The sequence below is a fragment of the Balaenoptera ricei genome, chromosome 1 (genome assembly GCF_028023285.1).
Source record: "Balaenoptera ricei isolate mBalRic1 chromosome 1, mBalRic1.hap2, whole genome shotgun sequence".
Lineage (NCBI taxonomy): Eukaryota > Metazoa > Chordata > Mammalia > Artiodactyla > Balaenopteridae > Balaenoptera > Balaenoptera ricei.
The window spans coordinates 67,137,976-67,162,999 of NC_082639.1; the positions used below are offsets into that span (position 1 = coordinate 67,137,976).

The 25,024-nt window shown below is 39.4% G+C and overlaps 1 protein-coding gene across 2 annotated transcripts in view; it reads left to right on the forward strand.

Moving 5' to 3' along the window:
• Positions 1–22,242, forward strand: part of ST6GALNAC5 (ST6 N-acetylgalactosaminide alpha-2,6-sialyltransferase 5) — a 215,224-nt gene extending 192,982 nt beyond the window's left edge. The window contains exon 7 of one of the 2 annotated variants that reach the window (XR_009503643.1): positions 22,187–22,242. The gene's annotated coding sequence lies outside the window, so the exon portion shown is untranslated. Of the gene's footprint in view, positions 1–16,635; positions 16,682–22,186 lie in introns of those variants that run through there. The other variant, XR_009503648.1, reaches the window with a different exon arrangement.
• The last annotated feature ends 2,782 nt before the right edge of the window (positions 22,243–25,024 follow it).

Genomic DNA, 25,024 nt, shown 5'->3' on the forward strand with positions numbered 1-25,024 from the left:
TCCCTATCCCACCCCTCTAGGTGGACACAAAGCACCGAGCTGATCTCGGGGGTTCCCTTCTATTCCTAGTTTGCTAAGACTTTTTATTTTAGTGTCTTGGATTGAAATAAATGTTTATTCTGCATTTACTAAGATGATCATATAGATTTTCTTCCTTATTCTGTAATTGTGCTAAAGTACATTGATTTTCAAAAGTTCATACCAGCTTGAATTACTGGAATACACTTTGTGATGTCATATCCTTATTGTATTTGAGTGCTAATATTTTGTTGAGAATTTTTACATTAGTGTTCATGAGATAGCTTGACCTGTAATTTTTCTTGTATTAGCTTTGTCAGGTTTTACTATAAAGGTTACACTGGTGTCATTAATGAATTCAGAAGTGTTTGTTCTTCTTCTATTTTCTAGAAAAGTTTGTGTGATATTGGCATTATTTCTTCCATAAGTGTCTGGAAGAATTGAAGCCACTTGGAACTGTGATTTTCTGTGTGAAGATACTCAGATTTTTCTGTTTCCTATTGTGTCAATTTTGGTAAATTGTGTTTTTTAGTATATTTGTCCATTTTATCTAAATTGAATAAAGTTTCTCATAAGATGATTATTCTCTTTTTAATTTCTTTAGGATATCTGGTATATCTCTTTTTCTTATTCTAATTTGCCAGGGCTTTCTTGTCTTTATTGTACATTTGCTTAATATAACCTTGAATATTTTACCTTTATTATCTTCTTCCTTCTCCTTTCTTCAGTTGAATTGGCTCTGCTTGTTCTGTTTTCTTGAAGTAGGTTAGATTGTTGTTTTTCAACCATTCTTGTTTTGCCTAACATATAAACTTAGAGCTATAAAATTTTCTCTAAATTTTGCTTTAGGAGCATCTCACAAGTTTTAGTATGTTGAATTTTCATTTGCATCCACTTCAAATATTTTCTAATTTCTATTGTGATTTTTTTAAATGCATGAGTCATTCATATATGTGTTGTATAATTTCCAAATACTTAGGAATTTTCTAGAAATGTTCTAATTATTATTTTCTAATTCAGTTCCACTGTGGTCAAACATCATACACTGCATGATTTCAATTCTTATTTGAAATTTATTGAGGATTGTTTTATGGCCCAGAATATTGTCTATTTTGATCAAAGTTCCATGATCAAAAATATGTGTATTCTGCTATGGCTGTGTACAGTATTCTTTAAGTCAATTAAGTCAAGTTCATTACTAGTGTGGTCTAAATCGTTTTTATACTTACTAACGTTTTTCCTCTGCTGTTCTATCAGTTATTAAGAGGGATGTACTGAAATCTGTAACTATCATTGCAAATTTGTCTACTTCTTCTTTTAGACTGTAAATTTTTGCCTTATATATTTTGAAAATGTACATATTAGCTACATATGTATTTAGTATCTTATATCTCCCTGTTGAAGTGATCCTTTTGTCATTATGGAATATCCCTCGCTATCGTTAGTAATAATACCTCACTCCTTAAAGTCCATTTTGCCTGTTAGTAGTATAGCTATATTTGCTTTTATTTTATTAATGTTTGTATGTTTATATTCTTTTCTATCCTTTTTTACATTCTTTTAATTTCAATTTTTTACGTCTTTTTATTTAAATCATTTCTCTTAAAAACAGCAATAGTTGATTGTTTAGTCTGTGTAGTCAAACAATGATAGAGAAGTATTTTAAAGTCTTCCAATATAATATTGAATTTCCTCCTATAAGTCTACAAATATTTTGCTTTAGCTGTTTTGAAGTGTATACAACTTTATGATTGTTTAATCTTCCTGGTGAAATTAATGTTTATCATTTGGTATTAACCACTTTTATTCCCAATACAGTATTGCTTTTTCCTTAAAGTCTGTATTTTTCTGCCATTAAAATAGCTACCTCAGTGTTCTTTTGGCTACTATTTTCTAGGAATATCTTTTTTTATTCTGTTATTTTCAGTATTTCATGTCTTTATATTTTAGACATTTCTCATAAACAATAAAACTTTTTCTTTCTCTAATCTGACAATCTCTGTCTTTTATGAGAGAGTTGAGTTCATTTCCAATTTGAGGGGATGAATAATATATTTAGACTTGTTACAATAATCTTACTTTGCAATTTCCATTCATTCTTCTTTTTCTCAGTTTTTCTTTCCTATACTGTCCTTTTGTCTCAACTGACTGTGATTCTTATTATTTGACTTTTCTTTTTCTATCAGTTTGGAAGTTATATATTCTTTCTGTTAATGGTCACTCTTGAAATTTCATCATATATATATATATATATATATATATATATATATATATATATATATATATATATTTGTATATAACAACTTTAAAAATTCTATGATAAATCAATATCTGTAGATTTCCTCTCCTTGCCTGAAAAATCAAGGACCTTAGAATTCTGATTCTCAATGATAAAATTCCTACATACAGTATATTTCCATCTGCACCATTTTCACCACTTCAACACATTAGAAGTTATTTTTTATTTTATATATAATATATACAGTTTAAATATATTAAAAATCTAAAATACATACCTGCTTACATTTATACCTGTTTTACTTGTTTCTTTGCTCTATATTTCTTTCTGCATATCAGAAAGTTTCTATGGGTTTCTTTCTATTATTCTTTTTTTTTTAATTGGAAATTTTTTTTTTTTTAATTTATTTATTTTTGGCTGCGTTGGGTCTTCATTGCTGTGCGTGGGCTTTCTTTTTAGTTGCGGTGAGCAGGGGCTACTCTTCATTGCCGTGCACGGGCCTCTCATTGTGGTGGCCTCTCTCATCTTGGAGCACCGGCTCTAGCGCGCAGGCTCAGTAGTTGCGGCGCATGGCCCTAGCTGCTCTGCAGCATGTGGGATCTTCCTGAACCAGGGCTTGAACCCATGTCCCCTGCATTAGCAGGCGGAGTCCTAACCACTGTGCCACCAGGGAAGCCCTATTATTCTTTTTTTTTAACTTTATTTAACATCTTTATTGGGAGTATAATTGCTTTACATTGTTGTGTTAGTTTCTGCTGTACACCAAAGTGAATCAGCTATACGTATACATATATATATCCCCATATCCCCACCCTCTTGCATCTCCTCCCACCCTCTCTTTCCCACCCCTCTAGGTGGTCACAAAGCACGAAGCTGATCTCCCTGTGCTATGCAACTACTTTCCACTAGCTATCTATTTTACATTTGGTAGTGTATATATGTCAGTGCTACTCTCTCACTGTCTCAGCTTACCCTTCCCCCTCTCCATGTCCTCAAGTCCATTCTCCACATCTGCGTGTTTACTCCTGTCCTGCCCCTAGGTTCTTCAGAACCATTTTTTTTTGATTCCATATATATGTGTTAGCATACGGTATTTGTTTTTCTCTTTCTGACTTACTACACTCTGTATGACAGACTCTAGGTCCATCCACCTCACTACAAATAACTCAATTTCGTTTCTTTTTATGGCTGAGTAATATTCCATTGTATATATGTGCCACATCTTCTTTATCCATTCATCCGTCGATGGACACTTAGGTTGCTTCCATGTCCTGGCTATCGTAAATACTGCTGCAATGAACATTGTGGTACATGACTCTTTTTGAATTATGGTTTTCTCAGGGTATATGCCCAGTAGTGGGATTGCTGTCATATGGTAGTTCTATTTTTAGTTTTTTAAGAAACCTCCATACTGTTCTCCATAGTGGCTGTATCAATTTACATTCCCACCAACAGTGCAAGAGTGTTCCCTTTTCTCCACACCCTCTCCAGCATTTATTGTTTCTAGATATTTTGATGATGGCCATTCTGACTGGTGTGAGGTGATGCCTCATTGTAGTTTTGATTTGCATTTCGCTAATGATTAGTGATGTTGAACATCCTTTCGTGTGTTTATTGGCAATCTGTATATCTTCTCTGGAGAAATGTCTATTTAGGTCTTCTAACCATTTTTGGATTGGGTTGTTTGTTTTTTTGATATTGAGCTGCATGGGCTGCTTGTATATTTTGGAGATTAATCCTTTGTGAGTTGCTTCATTTGCAAATATTTTCTTCCATTCTGAGGGTTGTCTTTTCGTCTTGTTTATGGTTTCCTTGCTGTGCAAAAGCTTTTAAGTTTCATTACGTCCCATTTGTTTATTTTTGTTTTTATTTCCATTTCTCTAGGAGGTGGGTCAAAAAGGATCTTGCTGTGATTTATGTCATAGAGTGTTCTGCCTATGTTTTCCTCTAAGAGTTTGATAGTGTCTGGCCTTACATTTAGGTCTTTAATCCACTTTGAGTCTATTTTTGTGTATGGTGTTAGGAAGTGTTCTAATTTCATTCTTTTACATGTAGCTGTCCCGTTTTCCCAGCACCACTTATTGAAGAGGCTGTCTTTTCTCCATTGTATATTCTTGTCTCCTTTATCAAAGATAAAGTGACCATATGTGTGTGGGTTTATCTCTGGGCTTTCTATCCTGTTCCATTGATCTATATTTCTGTTTTTGTGCCAGTACCATATTGTCTTTATTACTGTAACTTTGTTTTATAGTCGGAAGTCAGGGAGCCTGATTCCTCCAGCTCCATTTTCCTTTCTCAAGATTGCTTTGGCTATTCGGGGTCTTTTGTGTTTCCATACAAATTGTGAAATTTCTTGTTCTAGTTCTGTGAAAAATGCCATTGGTAGTTTGATAGGGATTGCATTGAATCTGTAGACTGCTTTGGGTAGTAGAGTCATTTTCACAATGTTGATTCTTCCAATCCAAGAACATGGTATATCTCTCCATCTGTTTGTATCATCTTTAATTGCTTTCATCAGTGTCATATGGTTTTCTGCGTACAGGTCTTTTGTCTCCTTAGGTAGGTTTATTCCCAGGTATTTTATTCTTTTCGTTGCAATGGTAAATGGGAGTGTTTCCTTAATTTCTCTTTCAGATTTTTCATCATTAGTGTATAGGAATGCAAAAGATTTCTGTGCATTAATTTTGTATCCTGCTACTTTACCAGATTCATTGATTAGCTCTAGTAGTTTTCTGGTAGCATCTTTAGGATTCTCTACGTATAGTATCATGCCATCTGCAAACAGTGACAGCTTTACCTCCTCTTTTCTGATTTGGATTCCTTTTATTTCTTTTTCTTCTCTGATTGCTGTGGGTAAAACTTCCAAAACTATGTTGAATAATGGTGGTGAGAGTGGGCAACATTGTCTTGTTCCTGATATTAGAGAAAATGGTTTCAGTTTCTCACCATTGAGAAGGATGTTGGCTGTGGGTCTGTCATATTTGGCCTTTATTATGTGACGGTAAGTTCCCCCTATGCCTACTTTATAGAGAGTTTTTATCATAAATGGGTGTTGAATTTTGTCGAAAGCTTTTTTGGCATCTATTGAGATGATCATATGGTTTTTATCCTTCAATTTATTATTATGTTGTATCACATTGATTGATTTGCATATATCGAAGAATCCTTGCCTTCCTGGGATAAACCCCAGTTGATTATGGTGTATGATCCTTTTAATGTGCTGCTAGATTCTGTTTGCTAGTATTTTGTTGAGGATTTTTGCATCTATATTCATCAGTGTTATTGGCCTTAGTTTTCTTGTGTGACATTCTTGTCTGGTTTTTGTAACAGGGTGATGGTGGCCTCGTAGAATGAGTTTGGGAGTGTTCCTACCTCTGCTATATTTTGGAAGAGTTTGAGAAGGATAGGTGTTAGCTCTTCTCTAAATGTTTGATAGAATTCACCTGTGAAGCCATCTGGTCCTGGGCTTTTGTTTGTTGGAAGATTTTTAATCACAGTCTCAATTTCAGTGCTTGTGATTGGTCTGTTTATATTTTCTATTTCTTCCTGGTTCAGTCTCGGAAGGTTGTGCTTTACTAAGAATTTGTCCATTTCTTCCAGGTTGTCCATTTTATTGGCATATAGTTGCTTGTAGTAATCTTTCATGATCCTTTGTATTTCTACAGTGTCAGTTGTTACTTTTTCATTTCTAATTCTGTTGATTTGAGTCTTCTCCCTTTTTTTCTTGATGAGTGTGGCTAATGGTTTATCAATTTGGTTTATCTTCTTAAAGAACCAGATTTTAGTTTTATTCATCTTTGCTATCATTTTCTTCATTTCTTTTTCATTTATTTCTGATCTGATCTTTATGATTTCCTTCCTTCTGCTAACTTTGGGTTTTGTTTGTTCTTCTTTCTCTAATTTCTTTAGGTGTAAGGTTAGATTGTTTACTTGAGATTTTTGTTTCTTTAGGTAGACTTGTATAGCTATAAACTGCCCTCTTAGAACTGCTTTTGCTGCATCCCATAGGTTTTGGGTCTTCGTGTTTTCATTGTCATTTGTTTCTAGGTATTTTTTTATTTCCTCTTTGATTTCTTCAGTGATCTCCTGGTTATTTAGTAGTGTATTTTTTAGCGTCCATGTGTTTTTATTTTTTACCTTTTTTTCCCTGTAATTGATATCTAGTCTCACAGCGTTGTGGTTGGAAAAGATGCTTGATACGATTTCAATTTTCTTAAATTTACCAAGGCTTGATTTGTGACCCAAATCCTGGAGAATGTTCCATGAGCACTTGAGAAGAAAGTGTATTCTGTTGTTTTTGGATGGAATGTCCTATAAATATCAGTTAAGTCCATCTAGTTTAATGTGTCATTTCAAGTTTGTGTTTCCTTTTTTATTTTCCTTTTGGATGATCTGTCCATTGGTGAAAGTGGGGTGTTAAAGTCCCCAACTATTATTGTGTTACTGTCAATTGCCTCTTTTATAGCTGTTAGCATTTGCCTTATGTATTCAGGTGCTCCTATGCTGGGTGCATAAATATTTACAATTGTTATATCTTCTTCTTCGATTGATCCCTTGATCATTATGTAGTGTCCTTCTTTGTGTCTTGTGATAGTCTTTATTTTAAAGTCTATTCTGTCTGATATGAGAAGTGCTACTCCAGCTTTCTTTTGATTTCCATTTGCTTGGAATATCTTTTTCCATCCCCTCACTTTCAGTCTGTATGCTTCCCTAGGTCTGAAGTGGGTCTCCTGTAGGCAGCATATATATGGGTCTTGTTTTTCTATTCATTCAGCCAGTCTGTGTCTTTTGGTTGGAGCAATTAATCCATTTAAATTTAAGGTAATTATCAATATGTATGTTCCTATTACCATTTTCTTAATTGCACTGGGTTTGTTATTGCAGGTCTTTTCCTTCTCTTGTGTTTCCTGCCTAGAGAAGTTCCCTTAGCATTTGTTGTAGAGCTGGTTTGGTGATGCTGAATTCTCTTAGCTTTTGCTTGTCTGTAAAGGTTTTACTATCTCTGTCATATCTGAATGAGGTGCTTGCTGGGTAGAGTAATCTTGTTTGTAGGTTTTTCCCTTTCATCATTTAAATATGCCCTGCCACTCCCTTCCGGCTTGCAGAGTTTCTGCTGAAAGATCAGCTGTTAACCTTATGGGGATTCCCTTGTATGTTATTTGCTGTTTTTTCCCTTGCTGCTTTTAATATTTTTTCTTTGTATTTAATCTTTGGTAGTTTGATTAATATGTGTCTTGGTGTGTTTCTCCTTGGATTTATCCTGTATGGGGCTCTCTGCGCTTCCTGGACTTGATTGACTATTTCCTTTCCCATATTAGGGAAGTTTTAAACTGTAATCTCTTCAAATATTTTCTCAGTCCCTTTCTTTTTCTCTTCTTCTTCTGGGACCCGTATAATTTGAATATTGGTGCATTTAATGTTGTCCCAGAGTTCTCTGAGACTGTCCTCAATTCTTTTCATTCTTTTTTCTTTATTCTGCTCTGTGGTAGTTATTTCCACTATTTTATCTTCCAGGTCACTTATCCGTTCTTCTGCCTCAGTTATTCTGCTATTGATTCCTTCTAGAGAATTTTTAATTTCATTTATTGTGTTGTTCATCATTGTTTGTTGGCTCTTCAGTTCTTCCAGTTCCTTCTTAAATGTTTCTTGTATTTTCTCCATTCTATTTCCAAGATTTTGCATCATCTTTACTATCATTACTCTGAATTCTTTTTCAAGTAGACTGCCTATTTCCTCTTCATTTGTTTGGTCTGGTGGGTTTTTACCTTGTTCCTTCATCTGCTGCACATTTCTCTGTTTTCTCATTTTCCTTAACTTACTGTGTTTGGGGTCTCCTTTTCACAGGCTGCAGGTTGGTAGTTCCCATTGTTTTTAGTGTCTGCCCCCAGTGGCTAAGGTTGGTTCAGTGGGTTGTGTAGGCTTCATGGTAGAGGGGACTGGTGCCTGTGTTCTAGTGGATGAGGCTGCATCTTGTCTTTCTGGTGGGCAGGACCATGTCCAGTGGTGTGTTTTGGGGTGTCTGTGACCTTGTTATAATTTAGGCAGCCTCTCTGCTAATGGATGGGGTTGTGTTCCTGTCTTGTTAGTTGTTTGGCATGGGGTGTCCAGCACTGGAGCTTGCTGGTCGTTGAGTGGAGTTCGGTGTTAGCGTTGAGACAGAGATCTCTGGGAGATCTCTCACCAATTGATATTACATGGGGTCAGGAGGTCTCTTGTGGTCCAATGTCCTGAACTCGCCCTCCCACCCCAGAGGCTCAGGCCTGACACCCGGCCGGAGCACCAAGACCCTGTCAGCCACACGGCTCAGAAGAAAAGGGAGGGAAAAAAAAGAAAGAAAGAAAGAAAAGAAAAGAAAGTTATTAAAATAAAATATTTTGTAAAATATTATTAAAATAAAGAAACTAATTAAAAAAAAAGAGAGCAACCAAACCAATAAACAAACCCACCAATGATAACAAGTGCTAAAAACTAAACTAAGATAAACATGTAAATCAGAAACTAGTCAGTCGCATACAGCAAACCCCAAGTCTACAGTTGCTCCCAAAGTCCTCCGCTTCAATTTTGGGATGATTTGTTGTCTATTCAGGTATTCCACAGATGCAGGGTACATCAAGTTGATTGGGGAGATTTAATCCACTGCTCCTGAGTCTGCTGGGAGAAATTTCCCTTTCTCTTCTCTGTTCACACAGCTCCTGGGGTTCAGCTTTGGATTTGGCCCCGCCTCTGCATGTAGGTTGTCCTTTGGCATCTGTTCTTCGCCCAGACATGAGGGGGTTAAAGGAGCAGCTGATTAGGGGGGTGGGGTACGGAATGCGGACCTCTTAGGCAGGTCCAGACTTTTTCCTGGACTCCCTCCCAGCTAGCTGTGGTGCAATAGCCCCCTTCAGGCTGTGTTCACACAGCCAACCCCAGTCCTCTCCCTGGGATCTGACCTCTGAATCCCGAGCCTCAGCTCGCAGACCCCACCCGCCCTGGTGGGTGAGCAGACAAGCCTCTCAGGCTGGTGAGTGCTGCTCGGCACCAATCCTCTGTGCAGGAATCTCTCCGCTTTGCCCTCTGCACCCCTGTTGCTGCGCTCTCCTCCGTGGCTCCAAAGCTTCCCCCCTGCCCACTCCCTGTCTCTGCCAGTGAAGGGGCTTCCTAGTGTGTGGAAACTCTTCCTCCTTCACAGCTCCCTCCCAGGGGTGCAGGTCCCATCTCTATTCTTTTGTCTCTGTTTTTTCTTTTTTCTTTTGCCCTTCCCAGGTACGTGGGGAGTTTCTTGCCTTTTGGGAGGTCTGAGGTCTTCTGCCAGCGTTCAGTAGGTGTTCTGTAGGAGTTGCTCCACATGTAGATGTATTTTTGATGCATTTGTGGGGAGGAAGGTGATCTCCACGTCTTACTCTTCTGCCATCTTGAAGGTCCGATCTCTATTACTCTTAAATGGACATACTTTAGAAGTTCCATTGGTGAAGATTTATTTGTAAGGAAATAATATCAGATTTACATGCTTGAAAATGTCTTTATCTCATCCTTGCTTTTCTGGATACACAATTCTAAGTTAAAAGTGATTTTCTCTCACTTCTTTAAAGATACTGTTCAATTGTCTCCTGATTTATATTGCTGTTGAAAAGTCTTCTGTTTTTCACTTTATTCTGTTGTATGGTCTCTGGCTGCTTATTCAGTCTTGTTTATGTTTTTGTGGTTGTGAAGTTTTACTATAATATATCTAGATACAGATTTTCTTTATTTTGCTAGGTATACAAGTTCCTTCCTACATGTATAGATTGACATCTTTTATCAATTCTGGAAAATGATTAGCCATTTTCTCTTCACCTGTTGCCTCTTCTGCATTCCCTCTATTCTCCTTTTTTTGGGCTCGGGTTAGATACATAACAGATCTTCTATTTTATTCTCTGTGCTCTTAATCATTCTTTCACATTTTCCATCTCCTTGTATTTATGTGCCACATTCTAATTAATTTCTTCATTTCCAGTCCCCGATTTGTTAATATTCTCTTATCCTGTCTAATCTGTTATTTAATCCAGTCCAACCCAGACCATCTGACCAATTCAGAGCAAATACTTGGGCCCAAACCCATATTTCTGTTCATATACTTTTGGGGGAACATTCCTATGTAGACTCCTTATCAAGCATGTATCTGTATAATCTATACAAAATCACAAAATACCCAAGGAAATATGCCAGCATTAGGGAGATTCAACAGAAATAACAAACAAGACCTTGAATATCTGAATTATCAGAATCAAAATATAAAATAATTATATATGGAATTTTAAAAAATTTTAATGGATTTTAAAATGGGCAAGTTGTCATAGGACAAACTACAATTTCCAATAGCATCTTCCTATAATCCTGTATGCCAAACCATTTCAACCTCAGGGGAAGAAACAATTAACCTAAATAAAGAACTTAACATTTATCTATGTTAAATTTAATCTTACGGGTGTCAGCCTGTCAAGACAATTTTAATTTTGTCATCTCGTACACATTTAATCTCTTATTGCCTGTGCTAAGTGTAAAATTGATAAGCATATTATTCAGGAGATGGTTTTCCAGCAAGGCTTCCCTGTAGGATAAGAGAAAGCTGCTAATATGGATAGAACTGACCCGCCTGGTGTTTGTAACTTCAATCCAGCACATATTTCACCACTTTTTTACAAGCGGAAGCCTTTAACAAACATGTTGCTAAAATAGAAACAGTGTCTGTATCATCCCCCCTGGCAAAACCTAAAAACAAATCAAGTTGGCACCTGGTGACCACTGTATTCCCTCTCTTAAGTTCTTGCTTCAAAGAATTTTCAAAGTTCTTTTCTGTGACTCTTGGCTGATTTACAGCGTAACCCTTCCCTGCAGTGTTCTGCTCTGGTTTTCAGCTTCCTTTTTTCCTTGTGTCACAAACACATCCTCCCCCTCTTGGACCCACATGTCTGCCTCCTTCCTTCCCTGAATTTCAAGAGAGATATGAGGACCTGGCTTGGCATCTTTAATAAGGGATCGAATGAAACAAGATGTTGGGAAAGGTTACCTTGATTTTCTTTATGCCTTACCTTTTCACTATCACTTCTTACCCTTCCTTGAGGTAGTAACATGGCGTGCTTTTGAAAGATGCCAAATTGTCTATCCAGCTAAAAGTCCTCCATGAGACTAGAGCTTTCTGTTCTGCATCAAATAAGAGGGCTACAGGGGAAGCAACTCCAGCCGGGCTCACCCACAGGGTGAGAGAAGTTCGTAGACAGTGCACTGGCAAGGGATGTGCTCCCACAGTGTGCCAGATTGGGACCTCGGTCCTCAGAAGTCTTCAGATTCCTAGTATTTTCAGCACAGACAGCACTGTCAATAGCAACAGGTACCACTGAGGAGGCAGGACTAAAGGTAAAATCTAAAGGTAAGTAGAGAGAAGTGAGCATGGACAAAAAGGAAGAACTCTACAAGAAGCCTGGAAATAAAACTAGAAACATAGATTGCAGTGAAATTACTGCTGACCTTGAGTTCCAAGCTGAAAGTGTGACTTGGTGATGTTAGCAGTGTATCACTGAAGTTTAAGCATGGAAGTTATGTGAGTAAAGCAATGCTTTATGGGGTTCAAGGAATGTTAAAAATGTTTTCTTCTGCTGAGAATTATTTTTTAAAGAAAAACATCAAAATAACTTTAAGTATCAGTGTTTCAATTTCTACAAGATTACTCCTTGTTTTCAATATAATTGTAAGTGGCTATAATGTAGAGAGAAATGAATCTTGTTTGCCTTATTTTAGTAAAAATAAACCTGTATTCTTAACACCAGATAGTCTTTCATTTTAGATTAACCATCACCATGTTATGCCAAATGTGTGTGTTGGTGTGTGTGTGTGTGCAGTTTATTCTGTCTATCTATAACTGGCTTCTTCTTCAAGCAAGTGTCAAAACTGTTGGGCTGACATAAAAATGAGTGAAATAATGCCATTTTCAGCAACATAGATTGACCTAGAGATTATCATACTAAGTAAGAGAGAGAAAGACAAATATCATATGATATCACTTATATGTGGAACCAAAAGAAAAGATACAAATGAACTTATTGACAAAACAGAAATAGACCCACAGACATAGAAAACTAACTTATGGGTACCAAAGGAGAAAGGAGGGGGGTGGGATAAATTAGGAGTTTGGGATTAACATATACACACTGCTATATATAAAATAGATAAGGAACAAGGACCTACAGTATAGCACAGGGAACTATACTCAAAATCTTGTAATATCCTATAACGGAAAAGAATCTGAAAAAGAATAGAATCACTTTGCTGTACACATGAAACTAATACAACATTGTAAATCAACTATACTTCAATTAAAAAAAAACAACAACAACACTGTTGGACTGATTCTGGCAAGTGAAATAAAGAAGTGACTTAGCTGAGGGCAGAAAGGGGAGCTCCAGTTCTCCAACCTGATTCAACTCCAGAAGGACAGTCATTGCAAGCAGACAGTGGGCAGTGGCTGTATGCCCTCATGGAGCAAAAGGCCTGCAAGCCAGGACTGTTCACAAGCCCATCCTCTATTCCCTTCCCAGCTGTGTGCCTCTCTACCACTTTGCTAAAACCTCCGTTTTCTGTAAAACTGGGGCTCCTCTTATTGTATCTATTATACAGTGTTGTAGTAAGAGTCAAAAAAGAATATATGAAAGGCTCCTGTCCATGATAACTCAGTCCCAGCATGGCAGGGAGGCGCTCTGAAAGTGCTCTAAGAGAAATGGGTACATATTTCTGTAGACACCCATGAGGTCAAAGTTGTTATGGCCTCCTCCACATTAGAGCACCTCCCTGCCCGACTGAGTGCTTACCACTCAGTGCTTTTCCTCTCTCCTGCCCATCTTCTCCTGCTGCTAGTCTTTTAAGACTCATATCACATGTTGCCTCTGATGGAGCATTTCTTGATCTCACCATGTGGAGCTGACCTCTTCTCCCACTGTATTCTGCATAGATGTCTCTCCCAGTATTTGTTAAATGTCTCACTTCCCACACTAGACTGGAGCCTCCTCGGGTTCAGGACTAGCTGGAACTCACCTCCGTTATCTCCAGCATCTATCACGATGCTTGGGTCCAAGCAGAGGTGCTTGGGAAAGGGAGGGAGAGAGGGTAAGAGAAATGATTTCAGTCAACATGAAGAGGCTTCTGTCCTGCTCATAATCCATGGGTGGTAAAACATGCACATACGTAATGCAGATACAAGACAGTTGGACCCAAGGTTCTATGGGGTAGGGAGGAGAGGAGCTCTGATCAGGAGGTCCCAGGGAGGTCTCTAGAGCCTGTCTGGTGAGTTAGAAATATCTTTGTTCTGTCTTGTTTATTGCAAAGTAGTTTAACCATTTGATGGGATAGACATGTGTATTGAGTTATATAAGCACTGGCTTATTTTTTCCACCAACGGGTAGTTTCTTCCCTTTTGAAAAGTACAGTTTTCAGGAATTATTTGATCTTTATTTGAAGCCAATTACATATTAAAGGATGTCTCCCTCCTTTGCATAAGTCAACAGAACTGAAAGTTCATTTCAGGTTAGGAGATAAAGGAGCACAGAGCTTTGGCATCAGTTCCTCTGTCTCCACGCTCACTGCTCCCTGTTCGCGCTCATTTAACTCTTGCCTGGACCGCCCTGGCCTTCCAGGGTTGCCTTTCTCCCATTCATTCTGCCAGTGCAAGATAAGTCTCATAAAGTACTCATCTCGCTCAGAACCTTCTTCTGAATTCTGACTAGCTGCCAGATTTAATCCTCATTCCGTAGCCTGGATTCAGAACCCACTGTCTGCCTTTTGAGCTCTAGTCTCCTCCCTCACAGCTCCTCCACGTGTGTCCTGAAGCTCCAGCTACCTCAGGTGACTTAAGGTGGCTCCAGGCTTCGCCCAGGCTGCTCCTTGCACCTCGAGTGCTGACCCTTCCCCTGTCTCCCCATCTGTTGACAAGCCTTCCCCACCACAACTCCTTTCCCTGTTTCCACACTGCCTTCAAAGGCTCAATGGGGTAAGCACCTGCCATTGGCAGCCCAGCTTCCATTTCCCTACCTTTCGGGCGAAGGTTCCCTGTATTTTCTTTGGAAAGTCAGTCTCTCTACCATTAACCATGTGATTAGCTCTATACACAGCTCCAGGGGTAGGCCCTGACTGGCTTAAACCTACTGGCATATCCTGTCCCTTAGACACAAGAATTGGTTCAGGGATGGGAACATGACCCTAGCAGGGATACAACTCTTCCCCCCAGCTCATAATGCTTTAGAGTCTGAGACTGATAAGGCCATGTTTGCTACCACAAGAAGAATCACCTTGGGAGTGAAGCCATCACAGGGGAAACAGATATGAGTGATAGACCTTAGAATGTCACTGAGTGCTGGATCAAGCTGAGCCTGAAGACAAATCTCTCCTGGACATTGTTATGTAAATATTGATAAATTCTATTTTCTATTTTAGCATATTTGTGTTGGATTTTTTGTCCTTTTCAAAAAATTTGTATTCAACCTATGCTCTCAATTCATGATACCTTCTAGAAGCTCTCCTGGAGCTCTCTTCACCTGGCTCCCCATCCCCAACTGTACATAAACAAGACAGAATAAAGACATTTCTAACTTACCAGACAGGCTTCAAGACTGAGGCTATGTCATTCACACAATGTAAAGATTAGATTGGGACCAGGGAGCAGTAAAGTGCATTGTCAGTGCAAGGATGTTTGTAATAATTCTACCACCCTGTGGGGCATTTTCCTTGGCTGGGGTTCTCCACACTCTCATTGAGTCCGCTAGGCAGGAAGCTTGGAGATGCAAATATAGCCATATATTGCTTAGAAGCCATCAACAAAACTATAATACAATAGAATAGGAAATTAATAGGTGCTTTATATGAAGAGAGAGTCAGTATCGTTTTGTAAAACTTTTCTTTCGGTTATATAGATGCACACACATGTATGTGCATCAGATCACAGTGTGAAATCTTTCTTAGTGCAGATAGAAGCAAAATATTTTTGAAAACCATTGATCTGGCTCCCAGCTGAGACAATTCTATAGTACAGAATACAATAAAATAAAGATAATAGTGTATGACATTAGAGAGGGTACATATTCTGTAAAACTCCTTAGTCACATAGATATAAACACATATATGCACAGTCACAATATGAAATGTATTCTTACTATGGGTGGTAGCCCAAAAGTTTGAAATCCACTGATTTGCTTTCTAACTGAGGCCAGAAATACTACAAAACAGTACAATTGTCTGAGCTGCCGCCAGCAATGTGAAGGGAAGAAAGGAAGGTCCATGATTACCTCAGCGCTGAGAGCTATGTAGATGGGAAATATATTTGTTGAATGATTGCTTGGCTTCGAGGCAACTGGTGACGGCACGTCCACAGGACAGCTCAGAGAGCCAAACCGACAACAGGGCTGGCCAAGCCAGGGGTGTGTATCTTTCTAACCTGTTTCCATGCCCAACTCTTCAAGGGACTCAATTAAAAGCCATGTAGACACAGGAGCCAGGAGCCTTGGAGAAAGGGTCAACCTTCTGAACTGCTTGCTACCTTTAGCTTTCAGTCTAAAGGAACCCCAAGGGATGCTCTGCAAAGAACCTGACCTTGGGAATCAAAGTTACAGACACAATCTACTGGATTTTGTGGCTGCTTGAGTATCTGCAGAATAACAATAACAAAAGCCAGGTGTCTCTTAAAAGCAGGTAATTTGCTTTTAAAAAAAAGTTTGCTCTTCTCATGTTCTAAATTGTTCGTCTCTTGTCTTCTATATTTCAGTTTGTTTTGTTCTCTAAATATTTAGCACTTAGAGAATGTTATATTCCTTTGACTAGTTTTAGCTTTATTTTAATCTTTTAAAATAAATTGTTTCAGCTACCTGGCTTACTCTTTATATTCCATTTAATTCTCCCCTCCATTGTTTTCGCTTTAAAACATGTTTCCTTTTTCTACTTTAACTTTATTCACAACTATATCCTTGAAATTCTAAGGTTCTGATTTTAACATCTAAAATTTTAATTCTTTTATTTCATTTTCCCTAGTTAGACTTTGTAATTTCTGAGCTTCTGGTTTTGTGTTTTAACCTGTTTAATGTATAATGTTTATTCCTTTTATTTGGTTTCTCATATTTCAGCCTCAATTTTTCTCCTTCACCTTTGGTTTTATTGGTTTATAAGTGTATTTCCTTATTTGTAATTTTAATTATTCTGTTCCTTGTATAATGTGCATTTATCAGGCTGACAAGCAACAGAAATGCAAAGCTGACTCTTAACCACTGTGCTATTCAGCCTTATTAATCTCCGAGCACTTTCACAACCAAACAAGAATATTTCCTGAGCAGTCTGCCTCTAACATGCTTTATTCTCTTTTGATCCATCTCCTTTCCTGGCAGGGTTACAAGGAATCCTGTTGCCTGAGTCTTTTCATTTCCTGTACTCATTACAAGGGGCAAGGAGAAGCTGCCTAGAGCCGGATGAATCCAGAGTTTTTAAAACAAAGTCAACGAGACCCTCGCTGAATGGCTTCCACGTGTCTGATAGGTCTGTGCATCTCCTGGGCCAGCTCTGGCTGCCAGACTGTGTCAGAAGGAGTTATTCCTTCCATCTGTTAACCCTCAGTGGAAGTTCAGATTTAGGGGGAGGTGTAAGAAGGGGGCTCCAATCTTTTGTCCATCTCTCTGGGAGGGAGAAGGACTTTCCCTTGAACGCAGAGGCATAATCTGAACAATTTGAATGACTGTGGCCAAGAATTTCACCACTTAGTGCCATCTGCTTTCTGTGAGGATGTATATCAGTCAAAGTGCAATCAGAAGACAGGAATCACATAGTAATTTGATCAAGGAATTTGAGCAAGGGGGAATTTGCTAGTGAGAGAGAAAGAGAACTCTAAAGAATAGAGGAATGGCTGGTATCAGGAGCGGCCACCACACCTCAGGTTGAGGCAGAGGACCCAAGGGAGAAGCCACCCCTCCCAGGGCTGAGATCCAGACATTGTTGGAGAGGGTGCAGCAGGGCTCGTCGGATGGCGGAGACGTTCACTGAGGTGTTGTCTCAGTGGAACTTGCTGGAAAGCTGCTCTCTGGACTGCTAGGGAAAGCTGTCCTCACAGAGGAGCCACACCTTCGAATTTACTGAAAACTCCCCTCAAAGGGTGTGGGGAAAGTTGTCTAGAGGAGGTGCCCCTGCCAGCAGCACCCCATGATGGAGATGCCCAAGGAGGTACACTGGGGGAAGGTGCCCTCCATAGGTGCCCCACGGCAAAGCAGCCAGAGGCAGCTTGCCTGGGGCAGCAACTCATGCGGAGGTGCTTTGCTGGCTACCCTCTGCTATGAAGCTGCCCACAGGAAGGTGCTCTGTGCTGCCAACCGCTGGGCGCTGCAGGAAACACATGTGCACTGGTGAGCGCGCGCGCGCACGCGCACACACTGCAGGAGACCTATGGGAGGGTTACACCAGGAACAGGAAGAGAAGCTCCTTCTTCTTGCCATGCCTCCCCAGCACCCTCTACTGACAGAACTTAGCATCGTGTTCACTATAATGGGGAAATTAATCTTAAAGGGTTCAGCTGAGACAATGAATTGGTAATTGGAACAGTACAGTCCTGTGCCTGTTCAGCTCCTGCATTCACTCTTCCACACATGTGAGCTCTGTACAACGACACAACTCTGTATTTCCATCTAACAGGATGTTGCTATTCTCCTTACAAGTGAAGAAATTCTCACCCTTCACCAAAATCAGGAGATGCACAGCCCCAGCTGTTGCTGTGTGCACTGATGGCTACATTAATTACGCCTCAAATTCCATCACGGTCCCATTGAATATTTTCTTACCTAAAGATTATACTGTAAGGTTAAGCCTCTCCAACTTGCATACAGTAAAAGTGGGGGAAAAGAGAGAGAAGAGAGAGAAATAGCATACACACACAAACATGTAACAGGCAAAGAGAAAATACACAAAACTACTACATTTCAGTAGTTGGCCATGGGCCATAGCTCATACCTATGGCTTCCTACCTTCCCCTACCTATTGCATACTTCCCTTGCTCTCAGCCAGAAGCTGAGTTGGTCAGTTCATTATCTGGTGGAGTGACCCAAACCTTCATTCAGAAGAGTGAGTCCTCAATCATCCTGCCTTTTTATGATTGTTTTGGGTTTCCATTAACCTTTGCTATTGGTCATGGAACTAGTAAGAGGCACCCTAGAAAATCCTCTTGCCACATAGTTGTTCTTGCCTTCAGTGTAGCAGCTACTCAATTTCCCTTTGGTAACTGGGATCAATCACTCCAGCCAGTAGAGTAACTCCTTATTTTTGGCATGTTGGTTCAGTGATATAAAGAGCCCCAAATGGCCAGGTGGCAATCCTCTCTTCAAATTCAATAGAACCACTGTTATATCCCTTAAAGAAAGCATTCTTCTCTTTTCACCTAAGACCACCATACTAGCAAAGCTCAAAGTTGCCAGGACAGGAAGCAAAGATTCTGGAAATGTACTGCTAGGTGTTAATAGTGAGAGGAGTTGCTCACATTTCCACTCTTGTTCCCAGTTCTATGCATTCTGGCTATGGGGGAAATAATGCCATGCAATGGTCTCTGATTTAAAGTCTATAGGTAGAGCTCCCTCTTTTCAGAGTGTTGTGTCCTATGGGGTATGTGGTAAGTTTGATTAATTTCATGGGCATAAGCTCGCTGCCACACTTAGCTGCTGTGAAATGAGTTCCTTGATCTGACTCAATACTGTGCAGAATGCCATGAGGGTGGATAAGGATTTCTGTGAGTTCACAGATAGTTGATGCTGGCAAAAGCTTTAAGAGCAGGAAATACAAATCCATACTCAGAAGATGCGTCTATTGCAGTGCCAATGAATTTCTGCCCACTCTATGATGGTCAATATAATCAACTTACTACCAGTCAGCCGACTGGCCGCCTCCTGGGGAATGGAGGCATCAACCTGGTTACCGGCTGAGTTTTAATGAAGGTTTCTGCTACTGGTAGATTAGGCTGTCAGCTGAGGCATTAGCCAGATCAGCTTTGGTAAGGAGAAATCCAGCCTGCTGAGCCCCTGCATAGTCTCCATCCCACACCACGACTTTTCTTCATGGGCCCACTGGCAAGCACTGGGATGTCTGGCCAAAGAGGCTAACTGACACCCACAGAGCATGTCATTTCACCCACCTGATTATTAGGAGCCTCGTGTGTAGTAAATGCTGTGGTGAACATTTACATGGGCCACAGATGTCTTCACTATCTGTGCCCATCTAGAGAAGATTCAGAATATAAAATAAGAAAAAGAAAATAGAAAAGGAAGAGCCGGGCAGTGAGGTGATGATGAAATATGGTAAGTTCAGTTTGGGGTACACTAAGTTTGAGATTCCTGTGTTTTCAGGTAGAAGGGGGTGCTTCTGGAACTCAAGAGAGATCCTGGGATATACAAATTTGGCTGCCCAGTGCTGTAGAGGTTAACAGTTGAAACCACAGGTGGGGATGAAAAGATTCAGGGACAGTGTTAAATTTGAAGAGTGCGAGGACAGAACTCTGCAGAACATCTGGGGTGTGTTGTCAAAGAGAAGCACTTGTTGGAGACTGAAAAGGAGAGGCCAAGTGAAGAAAACCTGGGGAGACAGCAGTACCACAAGGCAGAGGAGAAAATGTTTCTAAAACTGGGAGTAATCAACAATTATTACATATTAAGGAGAGATTTTTTTAAAAAAGATACAGGCAGTAAAATTCCATCTGATTTGGCAAATAGATCATTGATATCAGTAAGAAAATAGTTTCAGGCGAGTGGTGGGAGCAGAAGATAGATTCACAGAAAGGTTCACAAATGAATACAAGGCAAGGAAGCCAAGTTAGAGAATGTCGCTCATTCATTCAAAATAATAAGCTACAGAATGAAGTAGAAAAGAGCTCTATATAGCATTTCTATATTAGCATTTAAAGGGGGACATAGAATTTTGAGGAGTCTTTCAGATGGAAAGCTTGAACATCTTACAAAATGTAAGGGAAAGCACTTCTATGCAAAGGGAGGTTGCAGGGCAAGAAGAAAGGTGAGTTTATGAGTAAGCAATATCCCAGAAGAAGGATGGGGTCAATAACTCAATCTCTAAGACCAAAGGGGTTGGGGTAGGAATGGGAGGGGGGGAAAGAGAGGTGAATTTGTAGAGGTAGAGAAGGAAGTTGAGCTAGTTCACTTCCCCCATTTTAATTTTCAGATTACAAAGCAAAATCTTCCGACGATAGGAAAGTCTGAGTTGGTGGAACAGGACTGAAGAAAAATTACAATTTTGAAAGAGCAATAATGGGAAAAGGCGAGGGAAAACAAGAGAAATCTAATCTGATTGCTCAAATTTCATTTCCTTCTTGAAGTCTTCTCTTTTCCCCTGAGAATAAATACAATATGAATAATGCATCTCTTTAGCAATTAAAGTTAGAAGTTTCTTTTTAAACCCCCTATTCTATAGCTCTTACATGGCACTTGTCATTTTCTGCTATACAGTTATTTCATCCTTTCACATGTGTTTCAAGAATTGATTTGTAATTCTTGAAAAAAGAATTCTGCTTCTTTGTAATCTCTCCTAGCATCTACTAAAGTGGGTAGGTATTAACACAGTGTTTCAGTAACTAACCCTGTACAACAAACCATCCTGAACATACTGAGGTAAAAATAACCATTTTTTCCACATTATTATCTCTCACGGTTCTGGGAGTGAACCAGAACTGGCTGGCTCTCACTTGCGGGTCTCTCCCGCGGTTGCTGTCAGGAAACATCTGGAGGCTCTCTCCCCCATGTGTCTGGAAGTTGATGTTGGCTATTAGCTGGTACCTTGCCAGGGTAATAGCCAGAATAAACATACCTGGCTTCTCCAATTGGCTTGGGTTTCCTCAGGGCACGGTGGCTGGGTTCCAAGAGAAGTATGCTGAGAAAGAGAGCCAGGCAGATGCTGTATCACCTTTTATGGCCTAGCCTTGAAGTCACGCAGTATTATTCCGCCACATTCTATTTATTAGAATTAAGTCACTAAGGCCAGCCTATACTCAGGGAAGGGGAATTTAGACTCACACTCCTAACGACAGTCGTGTCAAAGAAACTGCAGACACTACATACAGTAAGTGCTAATTAGATGCCCATTTAAGCATTAAACATTTTGAAAAAGCCTCAGAAGGAAAAAAAAAAATGAGAACGAGAGTGGTCTACAGCCTTAAAAGGTCTAATAGAGTCAAGAATAATGCTAAAGAGTGGATAACCAACAAGGACCTGCTGTATAGCACAGGGAAATCTGCTCAATATTATGTAACAACCTAAATGGGAAAAGAATTTGAAAAAGAATAGATACGTGTATAACTGAATCACTTTGCTGTACACCTGAAACTAACAGAACATTGTTAATCAACTATACTCCAACATAAAATAAAAAGTTAAGAAAAAGAATAATGCTAAAGAGTCAATTAACCCATAAAATATGCTACCCATGGCTGTTTGTTTTACAAGTGAGTATTTGCAATCTTTTACAACCTCCTTTTTAAGACATAAAATTGACCTAGTTAGTAGAAGGTGTAGATCAGCGCCCCTCCTACTTTCATGTGCGTGTTACTTACCTGGGGATCTTGCACAATGCAGATTCTGGTTCAGTAGGTCTAGGGTGGGGCCTGACATTCTGCACTTCTAGCGAGCGCCAGGGTGATGCTGCAGCTCCACAGACCACCCGGTGAGCAGCAAGTTAGTAGAAAGTAGTAGCAAGGGCGCCTGCCTGACTCCTGTGATCTCTCCCTTCTCTGGGAGGGACCCTACTAGACAGGAGTTTGCCACCCGAGGTCCTTATGTGCTTACAGGAGCTTGACTCTCTGGCCAGGTGAACCCTTGATGCCAACAAGGTTAATCAGTTCTTCCCCAAGACTTTCAGAACTGGAAATAAAGGAAGAAAGTAACTTTTCTCTCTCTTGTGATGAAGCACAGGATAGCGGGCTCTGGAGTCACTAGTCACGTGAGAAAGCCAGTGAGAAAGCCAAAAGGAGACATGCAGAGAAGAATATCCAGGTGCCATGGCGGTCCCTGGTGAGGCTCACACCAGACCCCCTTCTCGCAAGTTTGTAAGATATCCTAATATTCTCCAGCAAATTCCTTTTTGGCCTAAATTTTTTCTAGTTGGCTTTCTATCATTTGAAACTTTAAAAGTTCTGACTAACATGGTTGGGGGGAAAGGAGGAGGTCTTCTCCTGGAAATGCAGTACCCAATGTGACAGAGGAATAAAGAGAAATTCAGACAGGGTAATTATCCAGACATCTGGGGCCTAGGGTGAGGCTAGACTGCCCAATAATCACGCTATATTTGTTTCCAACAGAGTGGATAAGCCACAGAGAGAAGACAATAAAAACCTAAGGCTGAGGGAAGATGGAGAAAAGCTTCAGCCTATCTAAAATGGAAAAACCGAAAAGAGAGGCAAGAGAACCTGTGGATTGAAACTGTTGGACAGCGTTGAAAGTGAAAAGAAACTGTTACCTCAAAATGACATCTGCTGAAAACCAAAGGGGACAGGACAGCCCAGGAGCACCAAGGCTAATGGTTCTTTAAAGAGTGACCTGAGCGGAGGTTAAAAACAAGAGCTAGGTAGAGCCCTGCCCAGCAAAGAACAAAAGGTTGAACCTCTCCCATGTGCCAGGTATTGTATGATGTGCTTTACATTTATGACCTTATTTAATGACCCCGAAGAAAGTGACCTACATTGCTACCGCCAGCTGTCCCTGAGATTCTAGCACAGTCAGAGCTGGTACTTCCATCATGAGAAGAGGGTCATATCATATGAGCCCGGTAAACTCTGGGTATATGCATCAGGCACATCTGAAAGTCCTCTCAAGTCTCTGAGGCTGCAAGCAGCCCAAGTGAAACAAGAATGACAGTGACCACCTTTCCAAGTGTGGAGTAAACGAATTTTTAATAATGAGTTTCTTGGTCACACCTTCATCTATATCAATCCCGTTATTCAAGGGTCTACTCAGTTAAATTATAACAAATATTTCATAGCACATTTCCAAAACAGTAAAATTTTGCACTAAAAGGAAAAAGACTGGTTATTACTAAGGTGTATTGTCCATGAACTGAAAGACTTTCATATTGACACATCAGATACATGAGCAGGTAAATGCACTCAGGCAGGAAATGTGACAATGAAGTAATGGGGCTGATTCCATAAAGTGAAATGGAGACTGATCTCATTTTACAGCCATACCTTGTGGTATGTCTATAAAATGTTTCTTTCATAAGTTAAAACAGTATATCTGCTATAGATGAATTTAATTTTGGTAAAATCAATGAAAAAAAGTTCTATGTTAATGCAACATTTATTGTAAACATTCCAGAAACACATAAGTCACAATTTCAAATTACGATTCCCACAGTAACTGTAACTCTGCTGTACAACATACATAAGGGAAGAAATGTTATCAACATATCCCATAGTAGAAAATACTCAGTAAGCAGAAACAGGCTGAGTTATGCTTGTTGTGGGAATCATCATTTTCAACTAGCTGAGGATACATGAAAATTGAAACCATAAATGCATGCATTATTTTTTGTATTTAATTCCAATTTTTCTTGATCCAATTTAATCAGCTTTGCTTCCAAACTACATTTCCCTTTCATAAACTGTAAATGAATGTCTTTCATAATTTTAAAATCCACATCATTTGGTTTCTTTTTCTCACGCAGGCTGCCTTTGCAGAACGGCATCATTATGCCCTGTCCCTCCCCCAAAAGGTCAGGACATGTCTGCTGGGATCCATTTATCTGTATTCCTTGTCTCCCTGAGGGGACAAGGAATATAGGAGACACTGCAGGGGAGGAGAAAAAGAATACCGAAGAGAATGGGAATCACACTGAGTAGCTTAGAAAGGTAAATAAGTGGGACCCTGGCACCATTAACTTCCCTGTTGGTATCTTCTTAGGCAGAAAAAAGAAAAATAACACCACCAAATATTCACAATTTCCAAAGTGTGCAGTCATATCATTAGCTCATCTGATCCTCACGATAACACCATGAGAAAGGCAAAAGGAAAACACCTTTCAGTTGTTCAGCTCTTTGTGACTCAAGGAAAATATATTTAAGGATGTGCTTTTATGTTATCATTTAAGGTCTGGACCATTTACTTACACTTACGATATTACCCACTTAACATATGCAGAGGATTTACTTATTACTGAAGGCAGAATATACTTTATGTAAAAAGATTATGGTGATGAGCTAAACATTTAACATATTTCAAGCTTTTTGCTTTAACTATATTCTGAAAATTCAATAATGAAACAGAAAGAAATAATTGCCCTTTGAAATTTGTCTGGAATAAAATTAATACTGTATATTATACCCAGTATTACTTTTCCCAGTTTGGTTTTAACTAAGAAGGGCACCTTCTACAATCTCTGAAGAGGAATCCTTTTACTTTCCAGTAGTCTTTACCATCAGGGTATGTTTCATTATACTCAAACTAAATGACTTTGGCTCAAGAACAATCATATTTCCTTTACTACTCTAAGTAGCTCCCGGCCACCAGAGTGTCCATGACCTTATGTAAGTGTTTACATGGTCAACCTTTTTTTGTCTCTTAGCACTACTACAATCCAGCTATTCGAATTTAAGTTTGTTTTTCCCCCTTTCTATGTACAAAAAGATGCTTCTCCATATAATCAGATAAAAATTGTCCTTTTTCATTTATCTAGTGCAGCAATAAAAAGATCAATTAAAATGAAGATTCAGAGCTGGCAAAAAGCCTCAATGTCATTTGTTCTAATCTG